We start from the raw sequence: 19603 nt of genomic DNA, 5'->3' as shown, positions 1-19603 counted from the left end.
TAAGTGCAGCCATTACCATTGTTTCTCAGCCTTCCTCCATTGACATTTGTGGGTATTGTGCAAATAAACTGGACATCTTGTATATTTGGCTCTGCATGAAATTTATTATATAGTACATATAAGCCCATTATATAGTTTATTAGCCAGCCAATATTAATTTCATTCTCAACAAAATGGGGAATAGTCTTCTATATGTGGCAGCCTACTATCGTATTAAGGTTTGTCCCTTTGAAAAACAAACATGTTAATTGCAAGTACATATTAATTACACGAATTCAACTAATCGGGTTTCACATTAGGTTTAACATTTAGATTCTACACATTTCTAAAATATTTTAGTATGAATTTCAATGATATCCTTTGAAATCTAATTTGTCCTTTATAGACCACTCCCATGTACCACAGTGTATTCATAATTTTGGGGGAACCCATAGCACTGTGGTTGCTGCAAAGGAAAAGGAATTGTGTAAATTGACTTTCAAATGCTGACCTCCTGGTGTATTGGATCTCTTCTTAGTCATTGCCTTGTACAGTGTGATATCTTTAATGTAATTATCATGGTAATGTGTACATCAATCATGATGGGAGTCTGGAGAATGGATGTTACTGTATGCTGGCAATTATCTCTTCGTCTGCATGGGTCTCTGTTATGGGCTTTTACAAAACATGCTATAATGATATATTAATGCTGTGTTTATATAACTGGCCAAAGTACAGAGTGAGGCAGCATAACTTCCTTTTTTCAAAACTTAATAAAACCCATTGTATGAATCAGAAATTTTTATTGTTTTTTTATAATGTAGGTGCATATCTAAAGGTTTGTTTTACGTAGTTTTGAAGATCAAATTAGGTAGGTGACGTCCCCTCTTCTCCATTCTCCATACACTGAGTAAACCGATTTCTGGCGTTTGTAATTACTCTTGCCAGCATAGCAGGCGTTATGTTGGCAATTTCTTCCTGGATGTTGGTCTTCAAATCTTGTAGGGTCCTTGGACAGTTCACATAAACACGGGATTTCAAAAAACCCCATAGAAAAAAATCACAAGGGGCCAAATCTGGCAGGACGGCCACTCCAAATCCGCTCGAAAAGTAGGCCTCAACGGCAAAAGCATGCTCCTCGCTGTTTGTGCTGGTATGGCTGTACCAGGAGCTTCAACTTTATTTTCTTTCTGTTATCTGTTTTGCAGTCATAGGGCAGGCCTCCTGTCCATCATAATTAAGCTTTGGTTCTGCCCCTTGTTCTGGGCTCTGGGAGGGAAAGGAGCCATTTTTTTGGTCAGTCTCACACAAGGTAGCTAAGCTATAGGACGTAGACCAGCTCATCCCGTAGGAAAGCTTCCTTTCTTAAGAGTTTCCAGGGAAAAAGAACCATCCAGGGAAACAGTGCTTCCAGGGGAATTAACTATACAGGGGAAAAATGACCGTCCAGGGAAACTGAAGTCCAGGAAATTCCAAGAGCATCCAGGGAAAAGTAATATCCGGGGATACAGAAGCAGAAATTACAAGGGAAAGGTCCCAAAAGCTCTGGCTGAGAGCTCACAGCCGCTCAGCCTCACAGCAACAGAGGGAAAACAGCCCTGAAGTTCTCAAAGAATTCTCGGAGGGAGGACAGCATTACAGAACCACTGAACTCCAGCTGAAATATCTTCAAGCCTCGGCTGGTAGGTCTACTCAATACCCAGACGCATTTGGAATCGGTAGTAGTGCCCACACCGATGAGGCATAGATAGAAAGCAGCCTGGGAGAGGTTAAAGGGGGTTTTTCCTACAGAGAAGGTTCAGTTGATCAAAGTCAAGTGCCAGTCCATTGAAGACTATTTTGAACCATTTGAACCATTGAAGATTTGTTGTTTGTTCCATAATAAAGACTTTGTTGTATCATTAAAGACTCTAAAGACCATCACTTCAGAAAAATCCCTGAGAACCTCTCTTTGAGGCCCCCTGGCTTCCCGCTGGGCTTAAAGTATACGTCCTATAGAAAAATACAGCTGTTACAGGCCCAGCGCGCGACAGAACACTGTGCCAATGCATGATGGCGACTGAACTGTGTCAGGACAAAACTTTATACTCTCGAACGAGACCACTAGCGCTCCGCTACGTCTTCAACCGACTGAATGGCGCGTATTTTTAAAAAGGAAGTTATGCTGCCTCACCCTGTATTAAAAGATGTTGTGTGAAATTAAAAAGACCACGATTTTCAGTACACTGATAGTATCCAAAACAAAGCCCCAGGAGATGGATCCAATAGGCAGAGATGGACACTGATCTAACTGGGGTTTCAGCTTACAGTATGTGTGAACACATGTGCCAAGAGTGGAGTACTGTTGCATAGGTTCACTACAGAATCATGCACATCATGTTACCTTCTCCCATAGTGGTCAGACATAGAGCTCAGGCCTTTTGGAAGAGATACTCCCAAATGTGTATGGGAATTTTATCTCAGAGATATATGGACTCTATGCATGGACACTAGTGAAAGAAATGTGTATGTTTATGTGTGGCTCCATGACACTGCCTTACCTCCGCTTTGCATTTTCACAAACCCAGTAAGTTGAAAACATAAATATTGCACTTGTCACAAACAACCTTAGAAATAAAAGCCAGTCCCCTCAACTGAATTTTGTTTCCAAAGAAACTAAAATTTTATTCAATGTATTATAAAGGTAACATGACTTCACTGAGAGGTGAGATTTCATGGTACTGGGCTGTATTCCCAAGAAAGTTATTGGAACTCAATTCTCAGGGTGTTTGGAAAAAGTTGCTTAATTCATACCTATCTCTTTGTTTTCTTTTTCAAGCATTCTCTGACTGAGACTGAGAGTGGTTCATTTGTGCTATTCATTGCTGTTGCTGTTATTTGATTAAAATTTGTTATATTTATGATTTTTGAAATGTGTCTCATGATAGATTTTATGAACAGTGTATAGCCCAGGCATGGGCAAATTTGGGCCCTCCAAGTGTTGTGGACTTCAACTCCCACCATTCCAAATAACCTCAGGCCCCTTCCTGAGGTTATTAGGAACCTCCCCGTTTCACACCCCCCCCCCCCCACTTAAGCAGCTGCAGGGGGGAAGGAAGGGGCCTGAGGTTATTAGGAATGGTGGGAGTTGAAGTCCAAAACATCTGAAGGGCACGAGTTTGCCCATACCTGGTATAGCCTCACATGGGTATATTTAAAAGAACGGAAAGTAGATCTTTGCATATGCAAAAGAATATATTGTCTTTCATGATGCAGTGAATAACATGATAGGTTTGAGTAGAATGTCAAAGGCTAATAAGTATGGAAACAAAACTAAACCTCTAAATTTAATGCTTGTTAAAATGGGCCACATCAAATGTAAGTCCTACACAGAATTCAGTTCACTTCAGTCAATCAAATGTTACTGTGACTAGCTGGTCTAATAAATTTCAGTGGTTACAAAACTAGTTGGACTTAACCCATTTTAATGTTATTTGAGGGAAACGCCTTAATGTTGTCCATTGAAACATTTCTCATTATAAAAAAATAACTACAATGTTGGTATTTTATTGTGCCATCTTAATAGTCATCTGGAAATAATGTAGAAATTGAAAGAAAATAAATAGATAATTAATTATAGCCAGAACAAAAGAAGGAAAATGGAGATAGATGAATACAAGTTTTTTTTCCCGAGGAAAAAAAAGCACATTAGTAGAAATCATTATCACAGATGATAAAAACAACTACGAAAAACTAGATCTGATAGGCAGCTGAATAATTAACAGATTAATTTAGGTGATATATGGGTTTACATTTATCTTACTGAAATGAAAATACAGGCAGTCCCCAAGTTACGAACAAGACAGGTTCTGTAGGTTTGTTCTTAAGTTGAATCTGTATGTAAGTCAAAACAGATAAGTGTAATGCCAGCCATATATATATATGGAGCCCCCAGTGGCGCAGTGGGTTAAAGCACTGAGCTGCTGAACTTGTTGACCGAAAGGTCGCAGGTTCAAATCCGGGGAGCTTCCGCTGTCAGCCCCAGCTTCTGCCAACCTAGCAGTTTGAAAACATGAAAATGTGAGTAGATCAATAGGTACCCCTCCGGCGGGAAGGTAATGGCGCTCCATGCAGTCATGCCGGCCACATGACCTTGGAGGTGTCTTTGTCTTAGAAATGGAGATGAGCACCATACCCCAGAGTCGGACACGACTGGACTTCATGTCAGGGGAAAACCTTTACCTTACTATAGAGAGAGAGAGAGGAAGAGGGAGAGAGAGAGTGCACTTTGGATAGCGTAAGGAAGGGTTAAAACCCCTGTGGTGTTTATTTTTCTGCTCTTGCTCTTGTACAGAAGATTTCACCTCACTTTCTGCCCCTGTGATAATTGAATTTTGAAAAAAATTGGCCTGTTGTGGAAACAAGGATTGGTGATAAAGCTTCAATGAAGACACCTTTTCTCCATGATAATAACTTTCAGAACTGAATTTCCCTTTTTAGGGATAGATTTCTCTCACTTCTTGTTGTTTCACCCCCGTTCTTAACTATGAGTTGTTTGCAAGTCGAATGTCTTTAACTCAGGGACTGTCTGTAATTGCATTTAAAATTGTGTCCTTAATAGGTCCATTTTTTCTACTCACATTTATTGAAATTACAAACTACTTTCCCCTATCCTGACCCTGCTGTGTGTATTTTTGAAACTATATGCATTTTGTAAGGTCAGATCTTTTTGCAATACCAGATTCACAACATTCAGTACAAAAACCAAGTCATGCATAGGAGTTGTAGGTTCTATTGTCAGGAACCATGAGAAATTGGAAAACCCTTTGCCCAAATAAATGGTATATTTTCAGATCGAAGAGTGCAAAGACATTCAAGAAAATCTAAATTGAACTTTAATGTTTTAAATTGTTATAATAAACCATTTCTCGTCACATACTCTGAAATAGTTCTTGCTTGCTGAACTAAACTACTAGAAAGTTTGAAACTTGATGTTAAGGTTTGTGAAATCTTAACAGCTCAAATATAATTGCCATTCAGCTGGTTTCTGCTAAATACATGCCCTTCATGTCACATACTCTATTGATCCAAGATAAGTATTGATTTACGGAAATACACTGAAAAACAGCATGCCTATTTGGAGTCCGCTTCCCACTCTGTCACACGAGTCTTATGGAACAGCCTTGTATCTAGATGGAAATCTACCAGTGGTTTCTCTGTTCCAGCTTCACATAACTGATGGCTGCTGTCAGAAGCTGTGAAACACAAAGCAAAGTGACACTCATTTGTGGGAAGAATGAGTATGTGTCATCAAAGGGAAAATTTGACTGCATTAAGAATAAGCGAGTTTTGACTGTGGCATTGTATCAAATTTGCGTGCAGAATATATTCTGTATTTAAGAAAGATTTCAGAACAAAATTGGCTTTAAATGCAGGGGGAACTCATAAGCCATTAGTTTTAAAGAAGGAACTAAATGCCTTGATAAGGGTGTGATTGTTTCCACCATTCTTGCTTTAAAACAATGGATTATTAGTTGACTGGAAAAGATGGATTTTAAAAAATGACTCCCTCTAACCTAAAATGTTCATCTTGAACAAATAATTTTTAGGAGTCGCTTAATAATCTTGAGCAAATCATTTTCAAGAGATGGTATTTCCATGTCCTAAAGTTATTTGGGAAATTATTCTGTGCATGGGAGAAAGGTTTGCATAATAGTTGTGAGTTTTGCATAAAATTGTGGTTTTATGCAAAAACCCACTCCATTTTGTATAAATAGTAGTGGATGGGGGGATGTATGAGGATTGCATGTGTAGAATACAGGCAGTCCCAAGTTATGAACCAGATAGATTATGCAGGTTTGTTCTTAAGTTGAATTTGTATGTAAGTCAGAAGAGCAAGTTTTTAAAGTGTAACTCCAATACACACATACAAGGTATTTATTTGTCGTGTCAGGGCAACCAGTCAATTGACATACAAGGTTATTACAAAAGAATGCCCAGTTTCAAAAATTCATGGTAAACATTTTAGTGAACACACACGTATGAAATCTACATCAATGGGAAGGGGAACGCTTCAAGTTTTTCTCCACACTCAAAGATGTTCAATATGGCTGCCGCCAGTCCCGTGGCACACATCTAAACAATAGTCCAGCTCCTATCACACATGTTGTGGTCGATGGCACCGATAAGGTTTGTTTGTTTGTTTGTTTTGTCGTGTCAGGAGCAACTTGAGTAACTGCAAGTTGCTTCTGGTGTGAGAGAATTGGCCGTCTGCAAGAACGTTGCCCAGGGGATGCCCGGATGTTTTGATGTTTTGCCGTCCTTGTGTGAGGCTTCTCTCATGTCCCCGAATGGAGAGCTGGAGCTGATAGAGGGCTGATATGTTTCACCACTAAGGTGAAACATAGCCTTGTCACTAAAGATGAGCTTTGCAGCAAAACCTTCATCTTTCATCCGCTCTTGCATGGCAGTGGAGAAGTCGCAACGCAGTTATGGCAGGTAAGAGCCTGCACCAACTGCAGGTTATATGGGTGCATGCAGGTGCTTCTTAAGCACCTTCCACAGAGTTGGTTGAGGCATCCCATATCCCAGCTAGCTCTGTTTGTGGTGATTAATCATGCAATTACCCAGTCCGGGTGGCACGTATGAGTGTGGGGAGAAAACATGAAGACTTCCCATTTACATTCACATTGATGTAAGTTTCATTCCAATGTGCCTTCAATGATTGAATGTAAGATACTCCCTGACAAAACTTTGCATAAAATGACCTCAGAAGCACTTTATTTTATGGTTCGCGCAATTAAATCCTACCTCATCCCTGGATCCCCTCCCTGATCTTTTACATTGTCCTATCTCCCAGTGTTTTAAAATTTTATCTTTGAATTTGGCCCTGTCCAGTGTAATCATTTGTGTTTTAATGTTTTATTTTATATTGCTGTGTTGCTTATTATATTGGTTTTGCATCTTATGTATTTTATTTTCTGGTTTTTGTTATGCTGTTGTGTAATATTGTGTTTACTGTATTGATGGGCGTAGCCTCATGTAAGCCACCCTGAGTCCCCTTGGGGGGGATGGAGGCGGGGTATAAATAAAGTTTTATTATTATTATTTTACTGACACAAAAGCACAGTATGTCACAGCAAACGAGATCTATATGCTGGATTTCGAATCACAAAATCATAAGTCGAACACTTCCCAAGCGTCTAGGACTGTGTGGTGTATTTTCGAATGATGCGCGCAGATCCAAGTAAGGTGGCCTTTTGCAATTGACAGATCGTGATTTTGTCAATGTTTATTGGTTCCAAATGCCAGCTGAGATATTTTGGCACGGCACCCAGTGTGCCGATGACCACTGGGACCACCTGTGCTGATTTATGCCAGAGCCTTTGCAGTTCGATTTTGAGGTCTTGATATTATTATTGTTATTATTATTTATGAGTGTTCACTAAAAAGTTTAATATGAATTTTTGAAATTGAGGAATACTTTGGTAATAACTGTGTGTGTGCGCGCGAGCGCGTGTGTGTAAGTTTTAGACAGAATAGGGAAGGGTGAACACCCCTGTGGTGTTTGTTCGGCTGTCTGTGTCCCTGTTCAGAAGATTTCACCTCACTTTCTGTCCCTGTGAGAATTTTGAAAATTTTGAATTGTTGATTGGATTGGATTGGTGAGAAATCTTCAACCGGGACACCTTTTTCCCATGATAATTCTTTCAGGAATATATTTCCTTTCCTGGGGTTTCTGTCACTGTGATTTCTGTCACTTCCGGTTGTCTCACCCCAATTTTTAACTATCGGCCATTTGTAAGTCAGATGTTTGCAACTCAGGGACTGCTCGTATCATTTTTTTTCTCACAAAAAGGTATGTTTATGTGCAGAATGATTTCTCAAAATACTTCAGTGTATGCAAATACAGGACACAAAACTGTACACTATTTTGACCCCTGCATTATGCTTTTTGATTGGATTACGCTACTCACTCTCCAGTACGGAAATCTATTGAATGCCAGTCATGCATAAATAATTTTCAGTAGAGCGAAGCCTTCACCTCCATTAGATACACTTTAAAATATTTGTTTTGACTGTGACCAGCATCCTTACATTGCCACTCTTAATTGTGCCACTTTATTTATTTCCATTATAAATGCATACATATGTCACAGCCCTTAACAAACTGTTTTTTTCTTTATAAACAGAAGCATAACAAGGTAAGCATATCTTGAAATCTGATTGTAGTGTGTTAAAAGCATGGTTGTGTTTATGCTTGAAATGTAACTTCTTGACTGTGACTGGAACTGGAACATTCATCGGATCATTTTTTTAAAAACAGACAAACATAATACCAAAAGTGTTGTTGGCCTACTTGTAATTCCTGGCCACTTCACTAGACTATCTTCATAACACCAGCACCTTGATGTGGAGATGCAGTGCTTCCTTTGAGATAAAAGATAGCACCAGGATCAGTTCTTGGTGCTGGGGGTTAGAAGTGAAACAGATCATAACTCTTGTAGTTTTTCTATGCCGAGTTGTGTCTTCCCCTTCCTTTATAGCTGCTTGGGAAAGGTGTCATAGCTTTCTTGTTGCTGCCTAGCTTGATGATATCTTGAGTTCATGGTGTGGACCTTATGAGTTGTCATATCTTTTGAAAATAAGGGTGGGAAGTACAAGCATGCAAAGAGAAAGTCCTCTATCCAAGAGGTTATTGTTGTTGAGTGACTCCAAGCTGTATCTAACTTATGATGAACCCTAATACCTATGATTTTGGCAAGATTTTTTTTTGCCAAAAGGTGGTTTGCCATTGCCTTCTTCTGAGGGGATGAGAGTGTGATTTAAGGTCCCACAGTGGATGACCTTGCTCTTCAAGAGTCCTAGGCAGTGTGCAAACTTCTATTTCATGGTAGCTACTAGTACCGCACATACTCTAGTACAGTGGTTCTCAACCTGGGGTCCCCAGATGTTTTTGGCCTACAACTCCCAGAAATCCCAGCCAGTTTACCAACTGTTAGGATTTCTGGGAATTGAAGGCCAAAAACATCTGGGGACCCCAGGTTGAGAACCACTGCTCTAGTATATAAGATCATTTTTGTAGACCTTTGAAGATATGTCTTGCCTCTGAGAAATAACCTCTCAAATCAAAATTTATTGGACTTCAGTGCAGTGATTAATGTTGTACAACTTGGGTTACCATTTTCCTTCGATGCTTCTGATTTATATTGTTTGGGAACAATGCTATAAACTTGGCCTCCTGCAAACAAACAGCATTCTGGAGCATTTTTAACTCATTCACTTCCACATTGCGCCTCACTTTGCAATAATAAATAAAACTATCCAGGAAGTGTTAGTCTTTAGTGAAGGTCCTAGGCTGTGCCAGTATGATAATTGTTTTGTGCAGAAAAAGAAGTAAAATAAGAGTGAATAGACAGCAATCTATGTTAAACCGAGTATTGTTTTATCTTCAATTGTGATGAAACAAATGCACATTTAAAACAATACAGGAAAAGAAAACAGTTTGGTGGTGATATTATTCTGTAGGTGTGCATGGTGCTCTTAGTTAAATATCATCATTTCTGATTTGTTCCAATTAATTTGTAAACCTGTTATTAATCCAAATTCTGTTAAATAAGCCTCAATTTTCTCCCATTATTTTATTGGTTGTTCCATTGATAAAAGGGTATCATCTGCAAACAAATTTATTTTATATTTCCTATTCCTTTTATACTACTATCTTCTCTTATTACATTAGCTAATAGTTCCATTACAATTACGAATAAAATTGGGGGAAGAGGACATCCCTGCCGCGTGTCTTATGTTATATCTATTTTCCCTGTTAAACCATCATTCACCATTACTTGAGCATACTTTTTTGAATATAATTTATCAATTAGGTTTCTAAATTTTTCTCCTAATCCAAATTTATCTAGTATTAATTTCATTGTCTGCCAGGATACACTATCAAATGCCTTATAAATATCCAAAGCAAATACTCTTACGATGCTGTAAGACTGATTATTCCAGAAGTGCCATGTTCCCTTGAGCATAGAACCAAAAATTGAGTTAAGAACAATTAATTTGAAGCTTAAATCACATTCTCAGCATTCCATACAAAATGTCAGGTGCTGTAACTAGGGAGTGAACTAGTTTCTCCACATTTGCTGGGATGACAAATATTGCTAGATGATAAGTTTTAGACATTAGAGGGCACTCTGTCATAAGAAAATGGTAGAAAATTGTGCTTGCTTCAGTTTCCAATAAATTACATTATAACATTAACTGGTAAAGTATCTGTGGTATATATGTGTTTTTACACAATAACTTTCTCCAACAATTTAATTTAATATTAGGTAATTTAAATAATGTAGCATACATTGTTTGCTAGTGTTTAACTGAACTTATTTATTTGTTGTGTCAGGGCAACCAGTCAATTAAACTGTTAAACTGTTAGTTAAATTGTTAGTTAAACTCTTAGTTCAGTTAAAGGAGGATCAATAACTGGCATATTGATTCTCTCTATTGAAGCCAGGTACAATAATAAATTAGCATTTATAGATTTGCGTGCCAGTGTGAGTGGTATATAGAATGTCTGGCTTGTTCTCATTTTGAGCATTAGCAGGTTCGTATTTTTAGTTTTTATGTTCTGCTTCTTGACAATCTGGAAATTATATAAAATGTACTAGCAGCATTCTTTTATTGAATGAGTAGTTTTTCTTGGCAGTGAAGTCAATAATGCTATGTTGACATGTAAACAAAGCAGTGACAGTTGCCGATCAAGACCAGTTGGAAACATCTGTAATAATCTTAGCATACATGAAACAAGACAATGAAGTAATTTCCATTACTCCAACCAAAAGGAGACATGACATTTTTTTTCCTTGTAATTCAATCTCATTTTTCCCAATACTGCAAGTTTGTATATGCATGCAGCTTAAAAAGTGGCTCATAACTGGCTTTCAACAACAATTCTAATATTGTAGATTAGAAAAAGATATTAGCTGGTTATATTTCCAACCAAATTTCTTCTCCACATCCCCCCAACAATCATTATATCAGAGCCAGTCCCAAGTCAAATGCAGTGGCCAGTTGCATTCAGAATCCATTTGTTTTAGTAATTGATGGGTACATGACCTTTTAAATATTTCCAAATTCTATAACTCTTTGCAAAGAGAGAGAGAGATGTATTAGTATATAGGGAAGTTCCTACTGTTGCTGTGTTTTTTCAAAAGGATGGGGAGTGGACACGTGGCTGATCAGAAATCTGTAGTCAGAGACAGATTAATATAAACATCTCCTCTCAACTAATAGGCAACATTCAGTGGTTGTGGATTGCATCAGCCCTCCTTGGGACCTGGGAGAGACACTCCTGGCTTTTAATTTTTAAGCTGGCTAAAATGATCTCCTAACGCTGTAAATCCATAAGGCTTTATGTATGTGGTGACAGGGCACTGAACACAATTGTGGAATTATAGTTGGACTGTGGTGCAGCTGGCTGGGAGTCAGCTACATTAAAATCACTACTGACCAAAAGGTCATGAGTTCAAAACCGGCCCAGGTCAGAGTGAGCTTCCGACCAATTTGTGTATCTTGCTGTCTACCTTTGCAACCTGAAAGACAGTTGTATCTGTCAAGTAGGAAATTTAGGTACCACTTATGCTAATTTTAGGCTAATTTACAATGCCATAAAAATCTCCAGCAAGCATACAAAGAATGAGGAAGTACTTCATCAGTGTCGCAAATGGACGGTGAAGCAACAGCTCTCTCGTGGCCAGAATACCCTCATGAAAAAGCTGGAATGTTAAATAGCCTTTGCGTCTGTCTATATATGTTGTGTGTCTATGGCATTGAATGTTTGCCATTTATATGTACATTGTAATCCTCCCTGAGTCCCCCCCAAACTCCATCTGTGCTCATATTTGGGCATATTGAATATTCATGCCAAGTTTGGTCCATATCCATCATTGTTTGAGTACACAGTGCTCTCTAGATGTAGGTGAACTACAACTCCAAAACTCAAGGTCAATGCCCACCAAACCCTTCTAGTGTTTTCTGTTCTAGTGTTTTCTGTTGGTCAGAGGAGTTCTGTGTGCCAAGTTCAATTCCATCATTGGTGGAGTTCAGAATGCTCTTTGATTATAGGTGAACTATAAATCCCAGCAACTACAACTCCCAAATGACAAAATCATAATTTTTGAGTGATGGTCACTCCTTGTGTTGTGAGACGTTTTGTTGCCAAATTTGGTGTGATTTCGTTCATTGGTTCTTTTGTTTTTAAGGTACTCATTATGCACAGAGCATTTTTATATATATAGATATGCCCATAGACAGGAATAATTACAATTATATATCATATTCAAGGTCACATATGTAATTCCAGATAATCAATATGCTAACTTTTGCTACAGTTGCTGTTATAAGCTAGTCACTAAACGGAAACTCTTATGTGTTAACATTGTGAAGCAAGTACTGTGTTTACACACTTAGGACTTCATCATTCAAAGTCAAACAAAAGTGTTGCTTCAGATTACTATAACTGACAAATAGCAAGTCCCTTTCTTTACTTACAATATTTAAAATGGACACCCAGTTGAAACACTTTAGACCTGAAAGTCGGTTTCCAATGCTTCATTGCTCTCCTTCACTAAATTATGTATTTAGAGATGCTATCACTGTAGCCACTTTAACCCCCCTCCTCCCTAATTGCCCCGCTGTTTGTTTGTATTGCTAAGGCAATTTATCTCTGGTCTCCAGCTCAAAATGAATGTATCAGGCCATTACAGTACAAAAAGCTTAGTGTATGGCCACTCAACCCTGCAATCCATGCACGCTATTTTGGTTTCTATGCTTTTCATTCCATGTGACTGTTTGACTTTGCAGTGTGCTGCAATGGCATTTTTCATAAGTTACTGATGCTTATCTCCCCTTGGTTTACTTTAGCAAAAGTGTATACAGCCAGAGAGCAGTGAGACTAGATCATTGCGATGGCGTCTACATAATCAGCTGTCAGCAGTATATTGTTTTCTGCTCCTAATTCCCCTGAGTAGTAAGAAATGTCAGTGAACTAGCCTTTTCAAAAGATCAGTCCCTTCACAAGAAGAGGGCACTGGAGACTCATGGAATGTGTTTGTAATCTGTTTGCAAATATGTGTACTGAGTGCAGAGAAACAGGCAAACATCAAGCACTAGGTCTGCAAAGAAACATTAATTTTCCACATGCAAGTTTAAAATTCAAGTGTTGACTTACTTAGGCGATTCCTCATTGTCCGAGTAAGATTGTTTTCCAAGATCAGTGTACTGGTGGTGGGTCCATAGGTGACTGTAGAGCCCTATTCTTAATCTGCATGTTCTCCTGCAATGAGGCCATTGGTTTCCAGGTGGAAGGCGGTTCCGGTTGGGATTGGCTTGATGCACCTTCCTCTTGGCACGTTTCTCTCTTTCGCCCTCCATTCGTGCCTCTTCAAGTTATACAGCACTACTGGTCACAGCTGACCTCCAGCTGGAGCACTCAAGGACCAAGGCTTCCCAGGTTTCAATGTCCATGCCAAAGTTTTTAAGGATGGCTTTGAGTCCATCTTTAAATCTCTTTTCCTGCCCACCAGCATTCCATTTTCCATTCTTGAGTTCGGAGTAGAGCAACTGCTTTGGGTGACGGTGGTCGGGCATCCGGACAACATGGCCGGTCCAGCGGAGTTGATGGCAAAGGACCATCACTTCAATGCTGGTTGTCTTTGCTTCTTCCAGCATGCTGGCATTTGTCCTCTTGTCTTCCCAAGGAATTTGCAGGATTTTTTTTTCAGATGCAACGTTGATGGAATCGTACTAGGAGTTGCATGTGACGCCTGTAGATAGTCCACGTCTCGCAGGCGTATAGCAGGGTTGGGAGGACAATGGTTTTATAAACAATCACCTTGGTATCCCTACGGTCCTCAAACACTCTGTGCTTCATTCGGAAAATGCTGCACTCGCAGAGCACAGGCAGTGTTGTATTTCAGTGTCAATGTTGACTTTTGTAGAGAGGTGGCTGCCAAGGTAGCAGAAATGGTCAACATTTTCTAATGTTACACAATTAATCTGTATTGAATAGCACAGGGAATAAAACATACCAAGGAGCCAAACAGGAATCCCTCAGCACCACCTTCTGTCCTTTCAACTCCAGAAAAGATCAGAACCAGTGTAAAAGAAGGATACCATAGCTGATTGTCTTGAAAAACACAAACAAACCAAAGAGGATACACGCTGCTCCCCCCCCCCCCCCCACTACCTGTCTAATTCACAGGGATGAAAGGCAATCAAAGCCCATCTCGACAACATAACCTGAAGCCTGATGGAAATGGATAACTACAGGAACCTCCAGAGCTTAGAGATCGTCATATACTTTGGTATCTGTCTAGAAATGCAACATTAGAGATTTCCCAAACATTAACAGTAGTATTCAGGGAAGATGTTTTGAGTGAGGTCTCACAACTGCCTCTTTCATGCATATTGAGACCCTGCCTTGCTGTTAAGCAGCAATGAACAACCATTCGCCTTTAGCTCATTTCCTGAATCAAGAGAGGTAAGAGTCTAGAACACAAGTGGTGGCTTCCACCTCTCCAAGGACCATTTATATTATTACAGGACAAATGGGGCTAGAGTTGTACCCATTGGATCTGCATGAACTATAGCATTCAGTTTGGAACTGATCTGAGTAATTTTATCTTCAAAAGAGCCAACAGAATTCTTCACATTACATGTTCCCTCCCATTTTACCCCATCTTCTGGGATGGCCAGCCACCCCAGGTCCTCACCATGTTGATACCTGTCTCTCCCTCACTTTCTCCCACTTTAGGGCTCCGTTTCCATGTCCTGCGGAAATGTAGCCCCATGTAGTCCCACTGCAAGTGCCTTTATGTCATGTGATGGCCTCCATAGGACACCCGTGGAGCTATTTCCAAAGCACATGGAAACAGAATCCTAAAGCTATTGGAAGAAGTACTGGGCTTTGCATATATTGTAGCTTTTTAAAAATATTGCCAGTCTCTGATGTTACAGTTATACTTTCTAAAGGGGTAGCTGTGTTAGTCTGTTCCTGAATAACCAAATAATGTTATGAGACCTTTAAGGCTAAAAGGTCTGGACTGTAATATTGAAACCTTAGCGTATCTGCACAGTCACTGTACATTGTTGTGTAGGTAAAATGGGATGCATATGATCAATTGTTTTATGAGATCTGATCATAAGCTATCCAGGGGGCAATTTGCATAAACATCCTGGGGATGTAGTCATGGGACTAATTCATAACTTTGCCTAGAAGGGTTAAAGTAATGACACCCTCTTTCAAGAAGCCAGAAAGACTGGTTGCATCTGTATTTTCTCAATTTGTTGCCATTTCTTGGATAGCATAGATTCCTAGAGATTCTTGCACCACTTTAGAATTTCCCTATATATTTACAAAGAAGTACATTGTGTTCTCTATATTTGTGTGTTTAATGGTGCACAGTAAATTAATTTTTATACAGTGTGTTAAGCCATGGATCACTGATATTAGAGATTGAAGTAAGTTTTCCTTCTAAGCAAGCACTTAAAATCTTGATGTAATGCTAAATCATCCACAGCATGTTTGTTCTTTCCATGAGCAAGATGCAATGAAAGCAGGAAGAACATTCTAGCTTTAAAAGCTTTGATAGATTATGGTAATTAATCTTAGAGAAAAATAATCATATGGTTTATGCATGCATTTGACCATAATCAAGCAGTAACAAGATCTCGGTTAAACTTAACTCAACATAAGCTTTATAATGTTAGAAGTCTATGTTTGGCACTGATTGACATTTAGCATAAATGTACATGTCTACACAATATGTATCTGTCACAATTTCAAAGCAGTGATGCACCAGCAGTTCTGCTTTCCAACTGTTGCTTGTGATGAGACCACTTTTTAAAAAGTAACTTTATTGAATTTTTAGGGGGAAAGAAAAGAGAAAAGAAAAATAAAAAGGGGGGGAGGGGAGTAATAGGGAGTAGGAAAGTTTAATGGGTAGGAAAGAGGAAGAAGTTAACTACAGTTAAAGGGGTATGGAAGTTTCCCTACTAATGGAGATTGGAGTGGAAGGGCTGGGGGGAGGGGGGAGGAAAGGTAAAAAAAGGGGGGTAAAAAGGGAAAAAAAGAAAAAAGAGAAAAAAGTTTATTGAAAAGAAAAAAGAGAAAAAAAGGAAAAAGAAAAGTTGTAAAAAATATGTAAAAATAAAAATAAAATCTTCTTGTGGACTTCCAAATTCTTTTCCTGTCCGGGTGATAGATCTCTTGCATGTAAATTGTAATTAGTCTCTCCGTCTTCTCATAATTACATCATGTCCATCTGGTTTTTTTGGTTTTTTTTTGTTTTTTTTTTTTGTTTTTTAATAAAATGTCTAATAAAGTCCAACCCGTAGGGCAGGGGTCCACAAACTTTTTAAACAGAGGGCCAGGTCACAGTCCCTCAAACTGTTGGCGGGCCAGATTATAATTCGAAAAAATACAAATGAATTCCTATGCACAGTGCACATATCTTATTTATAGTGCAAAAACATTTAAAAACAATAAATAATTAAAATTAAGAACAATTTTAACAAATATAAACTTATTAGTATTTCAATGGAAAGTGTGGACCTGCTTTTGGCTGATGAGATAGGATTGTTGTTGTTGCTTTCAAGTAGTTTCATACTTAGGTTGACCCTGAGCGAGGGCCGGGTAAATGACCTTGGAGGGCCGCATCCGGCCCCCGGGCCTTAGTTTGAGGACCCCTGCTATAGGGCATTTGGGTTTGCCTTGATGTCCTTTCAGAAAGTAAGTTAGTCTATCCATATTCTTTATATCCATTATTTTTAGTTTCCATTCTTCTTCCGTTGGGTTTTCTGTTGTCTTCCAATGTCTAGCAAACACGATTCTGGCTGCAGTTATCATATAATTGAATAGGATATCTTGCTTCTTGTCCAAATTCATGTCTGTTATCTCTAATAAGTAATATTCAGATTTAAATTGAAATTTTATTTTTAAAATTTTCTGAATGTTTTCATGGATTATTTTCCAATAGCTTTTGGCAATTTTACACCCCCACCACATATGGAAGAAGGTTCCAGTTTGAGTGCCACATTTCCAAAAACAATATTTAACAATTTTATAAAATTTAGCCAATTTTTGTGGTGTTATGTACCTCTGGTACATCATCTTGTACCAGTTTTTTTGTAGATCAAAGAAATATGTATACTTTTTTTTCCACATTAATTCCCATTAAAATTGGGGAAGGAAAGTTGTAGATGTTGGGAATAAGAAGAAAGCAAAGCATTAGGCCTTGAGCATCTTCAGATATGGCTTCAGGTATTCAAGTTATCCACAGGTCATAATTTTGGAACCAAGTCCTGCCCTCAATTTATACATGAGGTCAATTTATACATGAGTATACACAGTAATAGTTTATCAGCTGGAGCTAAAGGGAGTGCACATAGATAAAAGTATTTTCATTTTAAAAATAAATTTCTAAACTACTAGTCATGGATCACTGACAGAGACTTCTAGGTATTACAAAAATCACAATTCCCATAACTCTTCATAGAAACCATGGCAATGTACCCAGCAATCCTATCCTTATCTCTTCAGACATTAAATTTAATGGTACTTACTTTCAAGCACATATGTAGCATTCCAGCCGAAACTCCTATACATTTTTAGTTTATTTGTACCCTTAGAGGTATCTATGAAAACGTTAATGGTTGCTGTTGTATACCTTCAAGTCACTTTCAATTAACACTGTGGTTCTCAACCTGTGGGTCCCCAGGTGTTTTGGCCTACAACTCCCAGAAATCCTAGCCAGTTTACCAGCTGTTAGGATATCTGGGAGTTGAGAATGATGAATCAACAGCATCACTAAAAAAAACCTTCTCGTAGGGTTTCTTGGCAAGCTTTCACCAGAGGAGGTTTGCCCACAACTTCCTCTGAAGCAGAGAGACTTGTGTGACTTGTCCAAGGTCAACTAGCAGACTTCCATGGCTAAGCACCCTCCTGCCCCATAATCCTAGTTCAACACTAAAAGCACTATACCATGCTGGCTGTCATCATAATTATTGTATCTTGCATGGAAAAATCTAAAAGCAAATTGAAAACAGTTTGCTTTCTCTGTAGGAAACTATTTTGAACCAGAAAAAAAATTGCCCTGTTGTAAATATGCCCATATAGCTTATATAATGTTGTGTCTATAATTTTGCATAGCTTGTTCACAAGCTCTCCTTGGAAGCCATTGAGAAGCCAGTTCCTCTTTCCTGGCTTACCAGGAGGGTCCATATCCGGTTGGCGCCAACCGAGAATAAAGGCCGTGCTTTTCAAGTCTCAGGATCTCTCTTTGTCTCTTTTCCTCAAACCTTCTCCCTGCCATTTCACTATCTGCTTTGGGATCTGTTTTTGAGGGAGACTATTGGGACAGTATAAAATAATGTTATGAATGATTTTAATCAGAGAAGAAAAATGGGTTCCCCTAACACTGTGGAGACCAAAATCCACTGATTGTGGAAATATGAAAATAACTAAATTAACTCAATGTATATATTACAAATACACATGAAACCAAAAGTGACTTGTTAGAAGGATATTTCTAAGCACAATGACATGCTATTTTATGTGTAAGACTCTGGACAAAGTTTTTTTTAAAATATAGTAAACATTGAAAGGAGGCATTCTTAGTTGAGGAGGAAGACATATAAAATAGAAACTTAGGAGCTAGTGAGGGCATACCTACTTTCATTACCACAATTCATGTGACTATCAAATTCTACTTTTTTATTCCAAAAAATGTTTTTACCTCTTGGGTATTAACAAAAAGACTGCCAAAATTCATCAAAATAGTCCAAAAATCTTGTGTGATTGACAAAATGTCATTTCGATTTCTGAAAGAACTGCAAGACTTACAGCAGCAACTATTACCAATTACCAACACATTCCCTCCATTTGGAAATCTACCATACATATGAGAAAACAAGGCTATGAAAAACAAAACAATCAGCATTTAAGGAAACCAAGTCTTCTAAAAATGTTTCAGATGTATTATCTAGATATTAGCGAAACCCTGATGAGTTTCAATAGATCTTAAGGCTTCTCTGAGATACAGTTTGAGGGGCCCTGAGTTGGACAAGAACCCCCAGTTTGTTGTGTCTCTGTTCTGCTGAGTGATTAATCTGTTTGTGACCCCTGTTTGTATCTAAGATAAAAGACCTTTCTATTGAGCCTGGATGTTGTTTTCTAAGGATTATAATAATGGTGCTGTTTCATTTACTGTAATTCCTAACTGAATAATAATAAGGGAACGTCTAGCTGGTATTGAATAGAAATTCATTTTTATCTCTAGGGCTGGAACATTTCTTAAAAGTACATGATGGCCCTGTTTAAAATAACTGTACTAGAAACATCTAATTAGAGTCTCTGAGATCACAAAGCAAAACACTTCCAATTTGTTTGCACTGTGTAAGAGGCAAGGAATGTGGTGATATCATGGATGATTATGCTAAGTGGCATAAAGAATGGTTCCTCCCTGTAGTTCTTTCTTAAATTCTTTTCAGTCCTATTACTTGATGTTTGCTATAATGAAATTCTAGAGATCTGAATGGAAAATGTTTATTCCTTTTGCATTTTTACTGAAAACAAAATAGGGTC

General features: G+C 38.4%; 1 protein-coding gene across 3 annotated transcripts in view; it reads left to right on the top strand.

Annotated features, from left to right (window-relative positions):
- The window catches only part of LOC132776438 (potassium voltage-gated channel subfamily KQT member 1-like), a 277235-nt gene that overhangs the window by 70118 nt on the left and 187514 nt on the right, over nucleotides 1-19603 (top strand). The gene's annotated exons all lie outside the window — the stretch shown is intronic.

This window comes from Anolis sagrei, chromosome 5 (assembly GCF_037176765.1).
Source record: "Anolis sagrei isolate rAnoSag1 chromosome 5, rAnoSag1.mat, whole genome shotgun sequence".
Taxonomy (NCBI): Eukaryota; Metazoa; Chordata; class Lepidosauria; order Squamata; family Dactyloidae; genus Anolis; species Anolis sagrei.
Note: the sequence above shows the minus strand (reverse complement) of the source record. Positions and strands in the feature narration are given on the sequence as shown.